We start from the raw sequence: 16,519 nt of genomic DNA, 5'->3' as shown, positions 1-16,519 counted from the left end.
TTAGAACACATCACCGATATTGCCGTATTCAAGCCTGATTGAATCTTTAACAGTGATAGTAGATTTTTATCATTTATCAGTTTTCAAAATTATCTCGAGCCATTTCTGTTTTATTGTTTTTTTGGTTCTCTAAAAAAAATGAAGATTTGTTACATTAAAAGTATTTGGCGAGGCATAATTAAAGAAAAATTAAACATTTGAGAATTTGGTTTAATTTTAACTTATACATTTTAGTTTAAGTTATTAAAGTTTTAAAAATGTCAAAGCCTGTATATTCTTAACTTACATTTATACACATTTAAAAATCAACTGAAAATCAGAACATTTGTCATTATTGTGGGAGTTTCCTTCAGAGAGTCTGCTAGTTGTTACATTGAAAGTATGTGAAACATTTATGTTACCAACTGTCTAATGGATAATGTTTGATAATGACACTAGTATAAGCTTCCTTTTTGGGACGTTCCATAGTTTTGGCTATTATTTGTTGTTGGTACATCATCTAAATAGTCAAGACTATTTAAATAGCTTTAAAAGAAATGGAATCACAATTTATGTGAACAGCTGCTTTGAATTTTTAATTTCCTCTATCAATTTTAAAACAGTCTTTAAAAATATAGTAGTTGTGGGCTTCCCTGGTGGCGCAGTGGTTGGGGGTCTGCCTGCCGATGCGGGGGATGCGGGTTCGTGCCCTGGTCTGGGAGGATCCCGCATGCCGCGGAGCGGCTGGGCCCGTGGGCCATGGCCACTGGGCCTGCGCGTCCGGAGCCTGTGCTCCACAAAGGGAGAGGCCACAACAGTGAGAGGCCCGCGTACTGCAAAAAAAAAAAAAAAAAAAAAAAAATAGTAGTTGGGTTTTGGTTTCTTTTTGGTATCTAATATTAATATTTAATATTCTTTTAAGTATTTTAATATTTTGGTTCGTCTCTGTCAGGTGCTTAATCGTGTGAATATTGATGTTTCCTTAGTTAGACCATAAGATGAATGGAATCTATGCTCTAGCAGGACTTACTCCACTTAATTTTTTTAATAAAAGTATTATTTTAAAAGTAGTTTATTTTAAGATATACCACGTTTCATGTGTTGAGAAGATATTTTGAGCACTCTTCTAGGTACTGTGGATATAGCACTGTCCAAAAAAGAAGAAAAAAAAGTTCTAGCACTTACAGGACTTATATTCTGTGGTTGTATATTGTCTTCCAATTAAATATATTAAATTCTTTCTCTTCAGGAAATTCCCTGGCGGTGCAGTGGTTAGGACTCTGCACTTTCACTGCCGAGTGCCTGGGTTCGATTCCTGGTTGGGGAACTAAAATCCCATAAGACACACAGCACGGCCAAAAACATAATAAAATTAAAGAATAAAAAAATTTTAAAAATAAGTTAAAATTCTTTCTCTTCAAAGCCACTGATGTGGCATTATAGTCAACTGAAAAGAATGACCTTTATAGAATTATTACTTGTGGTATATGTTGTCATCCTCTACACAAAGAATTGATGGGCCAAAAAGGTTGAGTATTATTTGTGAGATTTAGAGATCATACAGATGAGCTGTCCCAATAAAAAAATATCATAAAGGAAAAGCATTTAAGTGGGATTGATCAGATGACAGCAGCTTGAAAAATAGTACCTCAAGTACATGCACACTAAACTTGTAATACGTTTTTAGGGAGATGTTAGAAGAAAGAAGGAAAATAGTACTATGTAGCTGTATTTACCCTTGAAGAGATTTGAGGCCTAAACTTTTTCAAGTTTCTTGGTACTTTCAGTTTCCTACAAGAGTATTAATGTTTTATGTATTAATGTTTATTAATGGTTTGTGAAATTCCAAAAATAATAGATAATAGATGTATTATTCAAAAATAATAGGTGTATTGCATATCTATTTATACAAACAGAGCAAATGAATCTCTGAAAACACAGAAGCCATATGAGTCACTAAACAACATTAAGTATTAGTGTAAAATTTAGTCTGGCTTTTGACTAGTTAGCTAACCACTGAGGTATTGGTAAAATCATTTGCAGTACTCAAAACTGAAATTGCTAAAGGCAAGTTCTGTGTATTAATATACTTACTGTAGTCTTTGGCAGAATGCTGCTAGTGAAGGAAGGATACAAAAGGTTACTGTGGCTAGAGAGAAAGAGCAGGAAAAGATTGTGGACTTTAAGGGTGGCTCCTTGTCTGAGGACAAGCACAGAGCAAACACAGGCACCCTGTCAAAAAGCCTGTGGTTATCTCCACAGCCCCACCTCAAATGCAACTTTTTGCTATTTTTATTCTTTTAAGAAATAAATTTATGAAGAGTTGGGAATACTACCCAAGAAGTTAGTGTTGTGTATATGTGGCAGGGTTCTTTTTTGGTAAATTTCATCAGCATAGACGTTTAAAATGTAACTTATTTTAGCTGTGTACACCTAGCTTTCTGGCCATTGCTATTAAAGAAGCATTGGTAAAATTATTTGAAATGGTGGACTATATACTTGAAGTTTTCTATTTTGCCAGTCTTGTCCTGTAAAACAATAAGGATAACTATCTTGAGAGAAAGTTGAGGGTTGTTTTCTGTGCTCGTGTTGATACTTATGTTTTTAAATTATTTTATTTTCTTTTTGAGCTCCTTAGCTTGCAACAATGGTTAGAAATAAATTTTGGGAGAAAAGCATTCTGATTTTTTTCCTCAAAATACTTGATATACATAGTTTGATTTTTAAAGTTTTAAAAACTGTTGAAAGAAGCACTGGTGGATATGAGTAAATGTTAGTATTCTTGGGCATGTAGATTTGCTAGTTTTGTCTTCTCTTTTGAAACTTTGTTATATTTAGTTTTATTATCTTGCTTGTTATTTGGCTCTGCTCCCATATTTAATTGAGGAATTATATGCAAAATATACTTTTTAAAATTTATTTTTTATTTTTTTTTGTTGAAGTACAGTTGATTTACAATATTGTATTAGTTTCAGGTATACATATAGCATAGTGATTCAGTGTTTTGCATCTTATATTCCATTATAGGTTATTACAAGATATTAGGTATAATTCCCTGTGCTGTACAGTAAATCCTTGTTGCTTCTCTATTTTATGTATAGTAGTTTGTATCTGTTAATTTCATACCCCTAATTTGTTCCTCCTTCCTTTCCTCTTCCCTTTGGTAACCACAAGTTTGTTTTCTATATCTGTGAGTCTTTCTGTTTTGCATATATATCTATTTGTATTATTTTTTAGATTCTACATATCATTGATATCATATACTATTTGTCTTTCTCTGTCTGACATTTCACTAAGCATTATATTCTCTAGTTATGTCCACATTGCTGCAAATGGCAGTATTTCATTCTTTTTTATGGCTGAGTTAATATTCCACTGCGTGTGTGTGTGTATCTCACATCTTCTTAACCCAGTTATCTGTTGATGGGCACTTGGGTTGCTTCCATGTCATCATGGCTGTTGTAAATAGTGCTGCTATGAACATTGGGATGCATGTATCTTTTCGAATTAGTGTTTTCCTTTTTTCCTGATACAGACGCAAGAGTGGAATTGTTGGATCGTGGTAGTTCTATTTTTAGTTTTTTAAGGAACCTCCATACTGGAGGAGCCATAGTGGCTGGACCAATTTACATTCCCACCAACAGTGAGTGTAGAAGGGCTCTCTTTTCTCCACATTCTCTCCAACATTTGTTATTTGTAGACTTTTAATGATAGCCATTCTAACAGGTGTGAGGTGATACCTCATTGTGTTTTTGATTTGCATTTCTCTAATAGTTAGCAATGTTGAGCATTTTTTCATGTGCCTGTTAGCTGTTTGTATGTCTTCTTAGGAAAAATGTCTATTCAAGTCTTCTGCTCATTTTTTGATTGGGTTGTTTGTTTTTTTGATATTGAGTTATGTGAGCTGTTTTTATATTTTGGATATTAACCACTCATCAGTTGCATCATTTGGAAATATTTTTTCCCATTCAGTAGGTTGTCTTTTTGTTTTGTCCGTGGTTTCCTTTGCTGTGCAAAAGCTATTATGTTTAATTAGGTCCTATTTGTTTTTACTTTTATTTCTTTTGTCAGGCATTATTTCTTCAAGTGTTCTCTCTGCCCTTTTCTCTCTTCTCCTTCTGGGATTCCCACAATGCATAATTAGTCTGCTTGATAGTATCACACACTTTCCTTAGGCTCTGTTTGCTTTTCTTCAATCCTTTTTTCTTTCTTGTCCTCAGACTTGAAAGTTTTCATTGTCCTGTCTTCAAGTTCACTGATTCTTCTGCCTGCCCAAATTTGCCATTGAATTCCTTCAGTGAAATTTTCATTTCAGTTATTGCACTTTACAGCTATAAAAATTGTTTGGTTTCTTTCTTAGATTTTTCCATTTCTTTATTGATATTTCCATTTTGTTCACATATTGTTTTCTTGACTTTCTCCACATCTTCCTATAGTTCTTTGAGCATCCTTAAAGTCTTTGTCTAGTTAGTCTGCCATAAGTTCTTTTTTTTTTTTTTTTTTTTTTTTGTGGTATGCGGGCCTCCCTCTGCTGTGGCCTCTCCCGTTGCGGAGCACAGGCTCCGGACGCGCAGGCTCAGCGGCCATGGCTCACGGGCCCAGCAGCTCCGCGGCATGTGGGATCCTCCCAGACCGGGGCGCGAACCCGGTTCCCCTGCATCGGCAGGCGGACGCGCAACCACTGCGCCACCAGGGAAGCCCCCATAAGTTCTTTTTTAGGGACAGTGTCAGTTGATTTATTTTTTTTCCTCTGAATGAGCCATACTTTCTTGTGTCTTTGTGTGCCCTATAATCTTTTTTGTTTTTGTTGTTGAACGCTAGATATTTGAATCTAATAATGTGGTAACTCTAGAAATCAGATTCTCCCCTTTCCAAAGGGTTTGGTGTTTTTTGTTGTTTTTGCTTTTTGATTGCTATAGTTTGTCTCTGTGCCAAGTATCAGCCTGAGGTATAAACTTAAGTCCTTCTCAGGTTTTTTCTGAGCCTTTCTCTGTACATGCATGGTCACTTTCTAATTTTCCCTTTATATGTAGTAGTTTTTGAATTTTCTAGTCTTTAATGTCTGGCTCCTTAAAGGGAAAAAGTGAAAAATGACAGGAGGGAAAAGGGTGCTAGTCCTTTAAATTCCCTCAAAATCGCTTCATCTGGAGGTGGAGGTGCTTTCAGCAGTGGGGGAGGGGGTAGGTTACTTAAACAAGAATGGCTGCCTGCCTCTTTGTCTGCATCTCTATGATCAGAAGCGGCAATCAGCAGTCAGAACAGAGATCACTGATATTTAGAGTACAGTGTCTTTTTTGCCTACCCTGGTTCTTGCAAGTTATGTGTAGGGTGCTTCAGGAACATGTAACACAAGCTGAGCTGCCTGCCATGTGCCAGGAGTAAAGGATGGATAGCTGCTACTGTGTGAAGAATTGAAATTGACTGGAAAAAACCCTGCAATTTACCCATCCACATCTTCCCCTGGAAGTTGCTAACCTTCAAGGTCTTCGGAGTTCCAAAATAGTTACAGCAGATAGAGTCTACCAGAGCAGTTGTTGTGTAGGTAGGGAGACTGATTCCTGGTGCTTCCTACTCCATCATTTTTCCAGAATCCTCCTCCCATTGTCTTCTTTTTAACCTAGAGTCTAATGTGCTTCTGACTTCAACCCTGATCATAGCTTCGCTTTCTGGTCCAGGGAGATGATTACCTCATTTTGATGCCCATCTTGGTCTTATTGGTTTTCTCCTTTAATTTTTAAATTTCTCATTTATATATATTTTGAGTGGGGTGGGCAAACATTGCATCAGAGCATGAATTTATTGTATGATCTTCACTTAAAGTCTTTCTTTTTTTAAAAAATAAATTAATTTTATTTATTTATTTTTGGCTTCATTGGGTCTTCGTTGCTGGGCATGGGCTTTCTCTAGTTGCGGAGAGCGCGGGCTACTCTTCATTGCAGTGTGCGGGCTTCTCATTGCAGTGGCTTCTCTTGTTGTGGTGCTAGCATGGACTCTAGGCACGTGGACTTCAGTAGTTGTGGCACATGGGCTCAGTAGTTGTGGCTCGTGGGCTCTAGAGCGCAGGTTCAGTAGTTGTGGTACACGGGCTTAGTTGCTCCGCAGCATGTGGGATCTTCCCTGACCAGGGCTTGAACTCATGTCCCTTGCATTGGCAGGTGGATTCTTAACCACTGCGACACCAGGGAAGCCCTAAAGTCTTTCTTAGATAGTATTTATGGCTCCCTTTTGCTCTGGCATTGTATAGTATATTGTTGCCCATTTCTCCTGGAAAACTTTCTGACTGGAATGTATTCCCTCATTGCCTTTGAGTAGGAGCACAGGAGAAACAAAACAGTGCTATCCTGGGTGTTTTTCCACACCCTTGGTATTAGAAAGATCAGGATGTCTCAAAATAAATCATGAGTTCTTGGGATTTTATGTTTGAATTTACTAGTGACAGAGAGTAGTAAGAAATGTGCACAAATTAAGACATGAATAGTGCCTCAACTTCCTGAACTGCTAGATTTGATATAATTAGATTTTTGGTTAAAAGTCTCCCTTGTACATGTATTATTTTCCTTGAGGTTTAACTTTAACTAGTGATTACATTTGCATTCATTTAATGAATTTATCAAAAAATTATTAACTTCTTTTTCAGTAATACAGACACAGAGGTTAGAGCTAGGCTTTGAGTGGTGTTATATCATATTTGATCAGGGTATATTCCACCTAGTTTTTTAAAAAAACCCTTTAGTAAGGATAGTGGGTATACCAGGACAATATACAATTTGCTTTGCTTGTTAAAATAAGAATATTTTTTAAACTTTTTTTCTTTCTTTCTTTTTGGCTGTGTTTGGTCTTTGTTGCTGTGTTTTATTTATTTATTTTTGGCTGCATTGGGTCTTCGTTGCTGCATGTGGTCTTTCTGTAGTTGTGGCCAGTGGGGGCTACTCTTCGTTGTGGTGCGCAGGCTTCTCATTGCAGTAGCTTCTCTTGTTGTGGAGCAGGGCTCTAGGCACGTGGGCTCAGTAGTTGTGGCTCATGGGCTCTAGATTGCAGGCTCAGTAGTTGTGGTGCATCGGCTTTGTTGCTCCACGGCATGTGGGATCTTCCCAGACCAGGACTCAAACCCATGTCCCCTGCATTGGCAGGCGGATTCCTAACCACTGTGCCACCAGGGAAGTCCCAGGAATATTTTTTGATGCTAGCATAAATGAGACTGCTTTCTTGATTTCCTCTTTGTATAGAGTGTTGTTATAAAGAAGCACAACTGTTTTTTGTATGCTGATTTTTATATTCTGCAACTTTACTAAATTCATTATTCTGATGGGTTTTTTTAAATAAAGTCTTTAGGGTTTTCTGCGTATGAAATTATGTATTTGTAAACAGAGATAATTTTACTTTTTCCTTTCTGATTAGGATGCCTTTTATTTATTGTTGTCTGATTGCTCTTGCTAGTACTTTCAGCACTACGTTGAATAGAAATGGCAAGAGTGGGCACCTCATGTATTGTAAGTTGTGTATATAACTTTTTATCATGTTTTGTACTAGTAGTCTTAAAGTCAAGAATCTAGTCAGTTTGATTTTTAGGTGATTGAGGGGCAGATTGTGATGACATGCATTTATACCAGTATTACATTGAGATGTTACATCTGAGATTGTCCATTTTAAACTGAATATTGGTATATGTAGTATACTATGTAATGCCTGATTTTTAGAGCCCTTTATGCAGTAATAACCTCAGGTCTTAATGCCAAGTTGCTATGGCATAAGCCTGACTGGTTTTATGACATTAGAAAAAATGTTGCAAAACTTTTAAAGAATGCAGAATTGGCAGTCCTGGTGGCTCAGTGCCTCATGCCCCTCTTAGCTCACTGAAAGGCTGAGGGATTCTCATTCCTGGTATAGCTGTGGGGGTGCAGTACATTATTTGGGAAGCTCTGATTTAAAGCTAGTAGAGAGTCATGGAATGGATTCTCCTTCAGAGCCTCCAGAAAGGAACCAAGCCTGCTGACACCTTTATTTCAGACTTCTAGTCACCAGAACTGTGGAAGAATACGTTTCTCTTGTTTTAAGCCACTTAGTTTGTGGTACTTTGTTACAGCAGCCCTGGGAAATGGATACAGTAACCAACTATAATTTTCCTATTCAAATATTAATTTGAGCCTCTTGATGTAGCTACATGTATAAATATGATTGAAAAGAGGATCTTCTCCCTCGTAAGTTATGATAACCATAGTTTTTGGAGTACTAAGTATATGTTAGACATAATTATTTTATTTAAATTCTTATAATAAACACTGTAAGATACTGGCTATTATACCTACTTTTTAATTTTTTTGTGTGGTACGCGGGCCTCTCACTGTTGTGGCCTCTCCTGTTGCGGAGCACAGGCTCCGGACGCGCAGGCTCAGCGGCCATGGCTCACGGGCCTAGCCACTCCACGGCATGTGGGATCTTCCCAGACCGGGGCACGAACCCATATCCCCTGCAACGGCAGGCGGACTCTCAACCACTGCGCCACCAGGGAAGCCCTACCTACTTTTAAAATAAAGACACCGAGGCTCAGAAAGGGCAACCCTCACACAGTCTGAATGTTGGTGTCTGACCAAAAGCCTGTGTTTTCTTTCCTCTCTCACTGTTTCTGTATGTACTTACAGAGGTCAGTTTCCATTGGTGTTTACAGATTTTCTTGAGTAACTCACAATTTACTTTTTTATAATCTAGACAAATAAAAAATGATGATCTCTTAAATTTACCAACCTTTTCCAAAAGTCTGAGTTCTGTATAATTTTAGTATTTGTTTGAATTTCTTATTTTCAGCCAGGGGCCAGAGTATAGAACCAATTTAAATCATTCTATTATATCATTCTATTCCTTTGGTATCACTGAATAGCTAAAACCAGTAGGTACCAAAAATTTCTCATGGGAGGTTCAGGAACTTTAGAGTTATGTCTAGAGAATCAGAATGATTAGATATCCATTCTTGTTTATTAATAGCTTTAAATAGATCATTCAGAACCAATAGTTAGTAGTCGATTTTTATTTAAGAGAGCCCCCCAAATGTAGGAACTGCCAGTAAAAACTAACGTAATTGAAAGGGTGTCATCTATCCCCTTTATGATGACTGGTCATAGAGAAAATCAAACCTATTATCTATCTTCAGTGGAAGGAGATGACATAGTCCTGAACATGATGGTTTTGTGCTCATGTTTGATTACAGATAATTTTTTGGGAGAGGTTGTGACATTGCTGAGTAAATATTGAAACACTGCAGGGATCAAATGCATTCTTGACAGTGCATGGATCAAACGCATACTTGTGCAGCTTCTCCATTCAATCCCTTTTCTAAACAGTATTTATTAATAGTGTAGTTTGATATTTCCTTTTCAGATACAAGTTTTTTATATTGGTAATGGAAAGTAACATTTTAATTGGGCCGGGGGAAGATAAAATAAAGACTATTTGCGGGCTCCTCTGGTGGTGCAGTGGTTAAGAATCTGTCTGCCAGTGCAGGGGACAGGGGTTCAAGCCCTGGTCCGGGAAGATCCCACATGCCACGGAGCAACTAAGCCCCTGCTCCACAACTACTGAGCCTGCGCTGTAGAGTCCGCGAGCCACAACTACTGAAGCTGGCATGCTTAGAGCCCTTGCTCCACAACAAGAGAAGCCACTGCAATGAGAAGCCCGTGCAGCGCAACGAAGAGTAGCCCCCACTCGCCACAACTAGAGAAAGCCTGTGCACAGCAATGAAGATCCAATGCAGCCAAAAATAATAAATAAATTAAAAAAAAAACTATTTGCAAATATGTTATAAAAGTGGAATTTAAAAAATGGTATATATAGGTAGATAATTTATTTGATATTATACATAGTTTAAGCTTTAGAATTAAAAAGGAGGGGGCATGCCTTCTAGGATATTATAAAACCTGAAAAAAGAGAAGCAGTCTCTGCAAAATGAAATATTTTTTTCACTTGTAGTTATTAATAGGAATAATATAGCACTGGTTACTTTTTTTTTAACATCTTTATTGGAGTATAATTGCTTTACAATGGTGTGTTAGTTTCTGCTGTATAACAAAGTGAATCAGCTATACGTATACATATATCCCCATATTCCCTCCCTCTGTCATCTCACTCCCACCCTCCCTATCCCACCCCTCTTGGTGGTCACAAATCATCAAGCTGATCTCCCTGTGCTATGCTGCTGCTTCCCACTAGCTATCTATTTTACATTTGGTAGTGTATATATGTCCCTGCCACTCTCTCACTTTGTCCCAGCTTACCCTTCCCCCTCCCCGTGTCCTCCAGTCCATTCTCTACGTCTGCGTCTTTATTCCTGACCTGCCCCTATGTTCTTCAGAGCACTGGTTACTTTGTGATGGAATTTAATTTCTGTGTTGTTACATTCCTCTTAAAAGTAAAAAGGACATGGTTGCTGTCTTTGAGTAAGTCTTAGTCTAATGGAGAAATAGACCCATAAACAAATGAAACTAGCTCACCTAGTTTTGCAAAGGAAAATCATTATTCATCGTCAAATAATGCATATCTAATGCTCCTCAGTAGAGCACTGCTTCATAGTATTGCCCATGTGAGAGAAGCTTCAGCACTTTAAATCATCAGGTGAGTTCGAATTTGGGATTCATATCTGAAATCACTTTTTATCTTTCCTTTCAGTGTGCATGTTATGTCATTTACAATCAACAGTTACATAGGTCTGTTGTCTGTTGTATCTGAGCATCCGTTGTTCTGTAGTAGGACTGGCTGTCTCTTTGATGCACTCTCTACAACCTGCAGAGTGACTTTTGAATAAGCAGTATAGCCTATGTTTAAAATCAGCTGGTCCCAAAGAATTTACAAATTGGGTGAAACGCCATCCAAGCTTTTAATGTGATGTATGGGAAAAAATAATGAACAGAAATTTAATTTTATAAACTGCCATTACTCTAGCATAAATAGTTGCTCTTTCAAATTCTCTAAGTTGATTTGCTTTATGGATTTTCTGAGAAAGCAGGAGGTGATCTAATGCTTTTACTTTAAAAGAGGGAACCATAACACTGTCCAGGAAGCATTCCATGATAGCACTCACACCTCACTTCCCCACCTATAGAGTCCTTAAATACAGGATTATATCTCCCTTGTGATTTATTTCTAGCACTTAGTACAATATCTGGCACATTATACGTGCTTAAATAACATCTGATGCATGAAGAATGCTTTTTTCATGTGTGCTGTGTTAGAAATTACAATTCAGAGTAAGAATCAATAAAATGTTATTCTTAAGCTGAGAAAGTGGTATTAGTAGAGGGTAATAGAAGCATGTCTTTTGACTAATAATTGAGAGCTACAGGTGGCTCATGTGGTATAAATTACTGCTTTATATTCTCAGAAATTAATCATTTAATGAAGTTTACATTTAAATAGTTTGCAAAAACTTTATTTCTCATAGTAGGATTAAACTTTTACATCCATTTAATGACACTTGCCTTTGATTTTTAGAGTATTATATGTATGTAATTTAGTAGAGTTATATATATATAATTTAGCAGTATTATATGTGTATAATTTTAGCAGAATTATACTCTTCGTCTTCATGCACTAATAAATGTAAACTAAACATTGATTCAGGGAGTATTCGTGTTTATTGAACTGCTGTTAATGTTATTAACTGTTATTTTAATAAACAGTTATTAGTTCAAATAATTTTTTTAGTGACTTAAACATTAGAACTTGGTGAATTTTTGCATATGAGCAAGTGGTTTCTTAAATCAGTTTTTCAGGGTAGCTGCAAATATAAGTAAAACTTGAGTCTTATCCTCAAAGGATTTATAATCATGTAGGATAAAACAGATATGTAAATGAGTATAGTATAAGGCAAAATCAAGTGGTTTCCAAATCACAGTTGTATTCAGCAAGATTATAAGCAGAAACAATACATACTAATAGCGAATGATGAGAGAAGACTGTGGATAAGGTATTCATTGTCAGTTACTGTTGGAATAAGATACTCCAGTTCTTAAAGTGAGGTTCCCTTTGTCCTGTTTGGCTCAGTTCTCAAGAACTAGGGCCTATTTTCAGTGTTTCTAGATTTTGTGAATTAGAAATCTTGACTATTTGCTAAAAATGGGTCTCTGGAGGATAACAGTTTTCTAAATGAAGAGTATAGCCTGATGGTTAAGAATATGGTTTGAATTCTCCTTCTGTCACTTATTAACTGTATAACCTTGGGCGGTTTACTTAACCACTCAGTGCTTCAGTTTACTGATCTATAAAATAGTATGATGATGATGATAATAATAGTAATACCATGTAGGGTGGTCATTTGTCTTTATTTCTTATTAGAGTATTCTTTCTCAGGGATAGACACTTCATAGCAGAATACATGGCTGGAGAGTCTGAGATAAATAAGACACCGTCAATGTGTGTGCGTGCTTGTGCATAGAATAAGACTCCAGTTGTAGTGCAGTGAGATTAGAACTATACTGAAAATAAGAGCAGGGAAATTGAGCGTTTTAGAGTAGGTTTTTAATCTGGGATTTTTAATCTATTGCGTGTTTCAGGGAGAGAGCAACTGTTTCTTTGCTTTTTTTTTTTTTAGATAACATTGACTTTTACGTTTGGAACAGTTCTGGAATTCTGAGGATTCTAAAAGCCTGTATGTTAGTTACCTAAGTACCTTCTCTGATTTTTAAAATATTTTCTCTGACTCCTTAAAAATGATCAGTGCAAAATTAATGAGACTCCCCCCCTTTCTTCTATTTAATTTTCCATTATTCTTTGTGTGCTGTTAACTAATTCTCTATTTCTGTGTTTTCAATTCAAATCATTTAATCTGTACTTGTGAATAAAATTGGGCTCATTCCAAATCTTTCTTTGTAGCCAAGTATATTGTAGTCACTAAATTTTTCACCTAATATACTGAAAGGATATTAAAATGTTAATATGCTTTATATTGTTCCCTTTTATTATTAATACATCTAAACATACAGCAAAGTTGAAAGAGTATAACAGTTAATACCCATATACCCACCACCTACATTCTACCATTAACATTTAGTATACTTGCTTTATCACATACCCATCCATATTTTGATCATTGTATCATTTACTATTCCATTTTATTTTTGGTGTGTTTCAAAGTAAATTGCAGACATTAGGACACTTCCCTCTAAATACCTCAAGTGTGCTTTGTTTTTGAAAGATCTATTTTTTTCCCTTTTTTGTTTTGTTCAGAGTTGATGTTTTAATACTTCTTATTTTCTATTTATATGCTTTATTTTAATTTTGGACTGAACTCACTGCAGTTAATTCTGTTACTAAGACTTCTCATTATTAATGCTCAAAATTAGATTTGCTTTTTTTTTGGTTTGGATTTTTTGTAGTCATGTAAGTCAATTTTCTTAAATATTTTTGGCTTATATAATTATAGCATTTTTACCCTATAGTTTCCAATACTTTAGGATATGATTGCTGATACAAGTTTTGAAAATAAGTTCTCCATACCATTAGACATTAAAAGCATTTCTTGTTTTTAAACTATGTAGAAGATCTCAACTAGCTTATGAACTGTTTTTAGCCAAGAATTGTATATCATCTTTCCTTATGGCTTGTAACTTCTTGAAAGGAAGAACTCAAATATTCGTTGATATATTGACTCTATGATATCAATGCTCAAGATATTCTGGGCACTGTTCTTCTAAAGTTGAAAGTTTAAAAACAAATCCTAACATATTTTTCAGCAACTTTCAAGAATTATATTCATTATATATGTGGTGTATATTATAATGGAATTCAAAAAATCATAATAGGAAATTATTCAAGAGGTATGTAATAGTGAGGCATTGTTCTCAGAATAACAGGATATCCTTCTATTTTATAGACTTTGCATTTCCAGCCTATAGAAGAATATAATGACCTACTCTGGGCATAACTTTTTACAAAAATAATTTTATTATTTTAAAATAATTGAACCTTGGACATTGAATTGGATAACTATTATAGATTAACTTGTTATTTTAGAATTGGATTCCAAGTAACAAATAAAATCCAAAGCACATCAAACTAAAATGATCTTTTCTACTGTTTTCGTTGTTGCTGAAATCTATGCAGGATATCATTTTTTGAAAGTGTTCAAAGTGCAGTTAGATAAAAATTATAACAGAAGAAGGTCATTTTTCCCTCTGATCCACACACAAATGCACTCCTGTAGTTGGAACTCTTGTTTGTCTGGCTTGAAGATTCTTTTAGGTCTTCCAAATTTAGTGCTTATTCTTCTATCAGGATCAGATAAATGAAAATCAGACACGCAAATTAGAGTTTTAGGATACCAAGAGACAGACACCATGTAGAGGGGTTTTACATGCCCTTCATTCTCTGTCAGTGGTGATGCCTAAGTAGTATCTAAACTTAATTCTTCTGGCCCTGTGTCTGCAGGTAGGAATGTTTAATCATCTTAATGGTCCTGAGCTCCAGTAATGTCTTTGCTTGTTGAATGATTGGGGCAGAAGAATAGAGAAGCCTTCTCAACATTATGTTCAGCCATCTAGAGCAAGGGTTGGCAAACGTTTTTTTTTTGTTTTTTTTTTTTTTCAAAGGACCAGAGAGTAAATATTTTAGGCTTTGAGGGCCATATGCTCTCTGCCACAATTGCCCAGTTTTGCTGTTGTAGAGTGAGAGTAGCTGTAGATGGTTGGTAAACAGATACATGTGATTGTGTTCCAAGCTTTATTTAGAAAAACAGATAGTAGGTTGTAATTTGCCAGCCTGTGTGATATAGCTGTGCTTCTTGAACTACCTGTTGTGAGGATTTTTTTTTCTTTAATAATTTGTGCATGGACACTTTTGTAAAGTACAATAAAAGTAAATTACTAGGAAAACAAAATTTATTTTTTAATGATAATTTATTCTTTTTTTTTTTTTTTTTTTTTTTTTTTTTTTTTTTTTTTGTGATACGCGGGCCTCTCACTGTTGTGGTCTCTCCCGTTGCGGAGCACAGGCTCCGGACGCGCAGGCTCAGCGGCCATGGCTCACAGGCCCAGCCGCTCTGCGGCATGTGGGATCTTCCTGGACTGGGGCATGAACCCGTGTTCCCTGCGTCGGCAGGCGGACTCTCAACCACTGCGCCACCAGGGAATCCCAATTTATTCATTTTAATAGTCTTTTAAAAAAAAATCTTTTGGCTACATCACGTGGCATGAAGGATATTAGTTCCCCGAACAGGAACTGCACCTGTGCCCCCTGCATGGGCAGCATGGAGTCTTAACCACTGGACCACCAGGGAAGTCCCTGGAAAATGAAATTTAAAAAGACAAAATATAAGCTTAAAAATTTTAGATTAAACAGATAATTACATTTCAATAAGTATAATTAAAACAGTCGTACATAAGGGAAAAGAAAAGAATTAGAAATACTATAAATGTTGTTACTGGAAAGTATCTTCTAGCCTATTAATATAGAGTTGCTATAAACAGTCATAATTTTTTTGTCATTCTACAGTTCTACTAACTAAACAAAAAGTTGAGTGGAATTGCAGCTCATTTATTAAATGTCTATATACACTCTAACAAACATTGTATATATCAATAAAATTTTTAATGTGTCAAATAAATTTGCTTCTTGCTGTAAATTTATCTAATCTAGGTTGGATTGACCTCAGTGCTACTCACAAGAGATAATGTATATCTAAACTATTCCTATGTTTTATTTTAACAACATTCAGTGTAGAGAAACCAGACTCACAGAGGTGTGTTGATGAGAATGGGAGAAGAGATTTAAAAGAAATTTCAGCCAACTCAGGATATTCATTTCTAACTTTTTTTCTAAGATGAAGCAAATGGTTTTTTATTTACAGAATATATTTTTCATTAGTAGTCAGTTCCAACAATTTGTTCTGTAGAGTTACAGTTAAATTTAAATTCTCTCTCAATTAAAGAAATGGATTCTGGAGTTATAAATATCCTGTATATGGATCTTCTTTTGATGGGAAAAGAAGATTGAAAATGTTTCATCAAATTTGTAAGGTGTGTTCAAAATTTAAATGACACAATAGACCAAATAGAATTAATTGATATTTATAGGACATACTACCCGAAAGTAGCAGAATACACTTTCTTCTCAAGTGCTCATGGAACATTCTCCAGGATAGATCACATCTTGGGTCACAAATCAAGCCTTGGTAAATTTAAGAAAATTGAAATCGTAGCAAACATCTTTTCCGACCACAGCGCTGTGAGATTAGAAATCAATTACAGGAAAAAACCTGTAAAAGAAATACAAACACATGGAGGCTAAATAATACTCTACTGAATAACCAAGGGATCACTGAAGAAATTAAAGAGGAAATCAAAAAATACCTAGAAACAAATGACAATGAAAACACAATGGACCAAAACCTATGGGACGCAGCAAAAGCAGTTCTAAGAGGGAAGTTTATAGCAATACAATCCTACCTCAAGAAACAAGAAACATCTAAAATAAACAACCTAACCTTACATCTAAAGCAACTAGAGAAAGAAGAACAAACAAAACCCAAAGTTAGTAGAAGGAAAGAAATAAAGATCAG

The 16,519-nt window shown here is 35.8% G+C and overlaps 1 protein-coding gene across 1 annotated transcript in view; it reads left to right on the top strand.

Annotated features, from left to right (window-relative positions):
* FCHSD2 (FCH and double SH3 domains 2) overlaps nucleotides 1–16,519 on the top strand; it is a 300,658-nt gene that overhangs the window by 53,381 nt on the left and 230,758 nt on the right. The window lies entirely within an intron of this gene.

Source organism: Physeter macrocephalus, chromosome 16 (assembly GCF_002837175.3).
Source record: "Physeter macrocephalus isolate SW-GA chromosome 16, ASM283717v5, whole genome shotgun sequence".
NCBI classification, from domain to species: Eukaryota; Metazoa; Chordata; class Mammalia; order Artiodactyla; family Physeteridae; genus Physeter; species Physeter macrocephalus.
The sequence above is the reverse complement of the archived record's forward strand: the minus strand, read 5'-3'. Positions and strand labels throughout refer to the sequence as shown.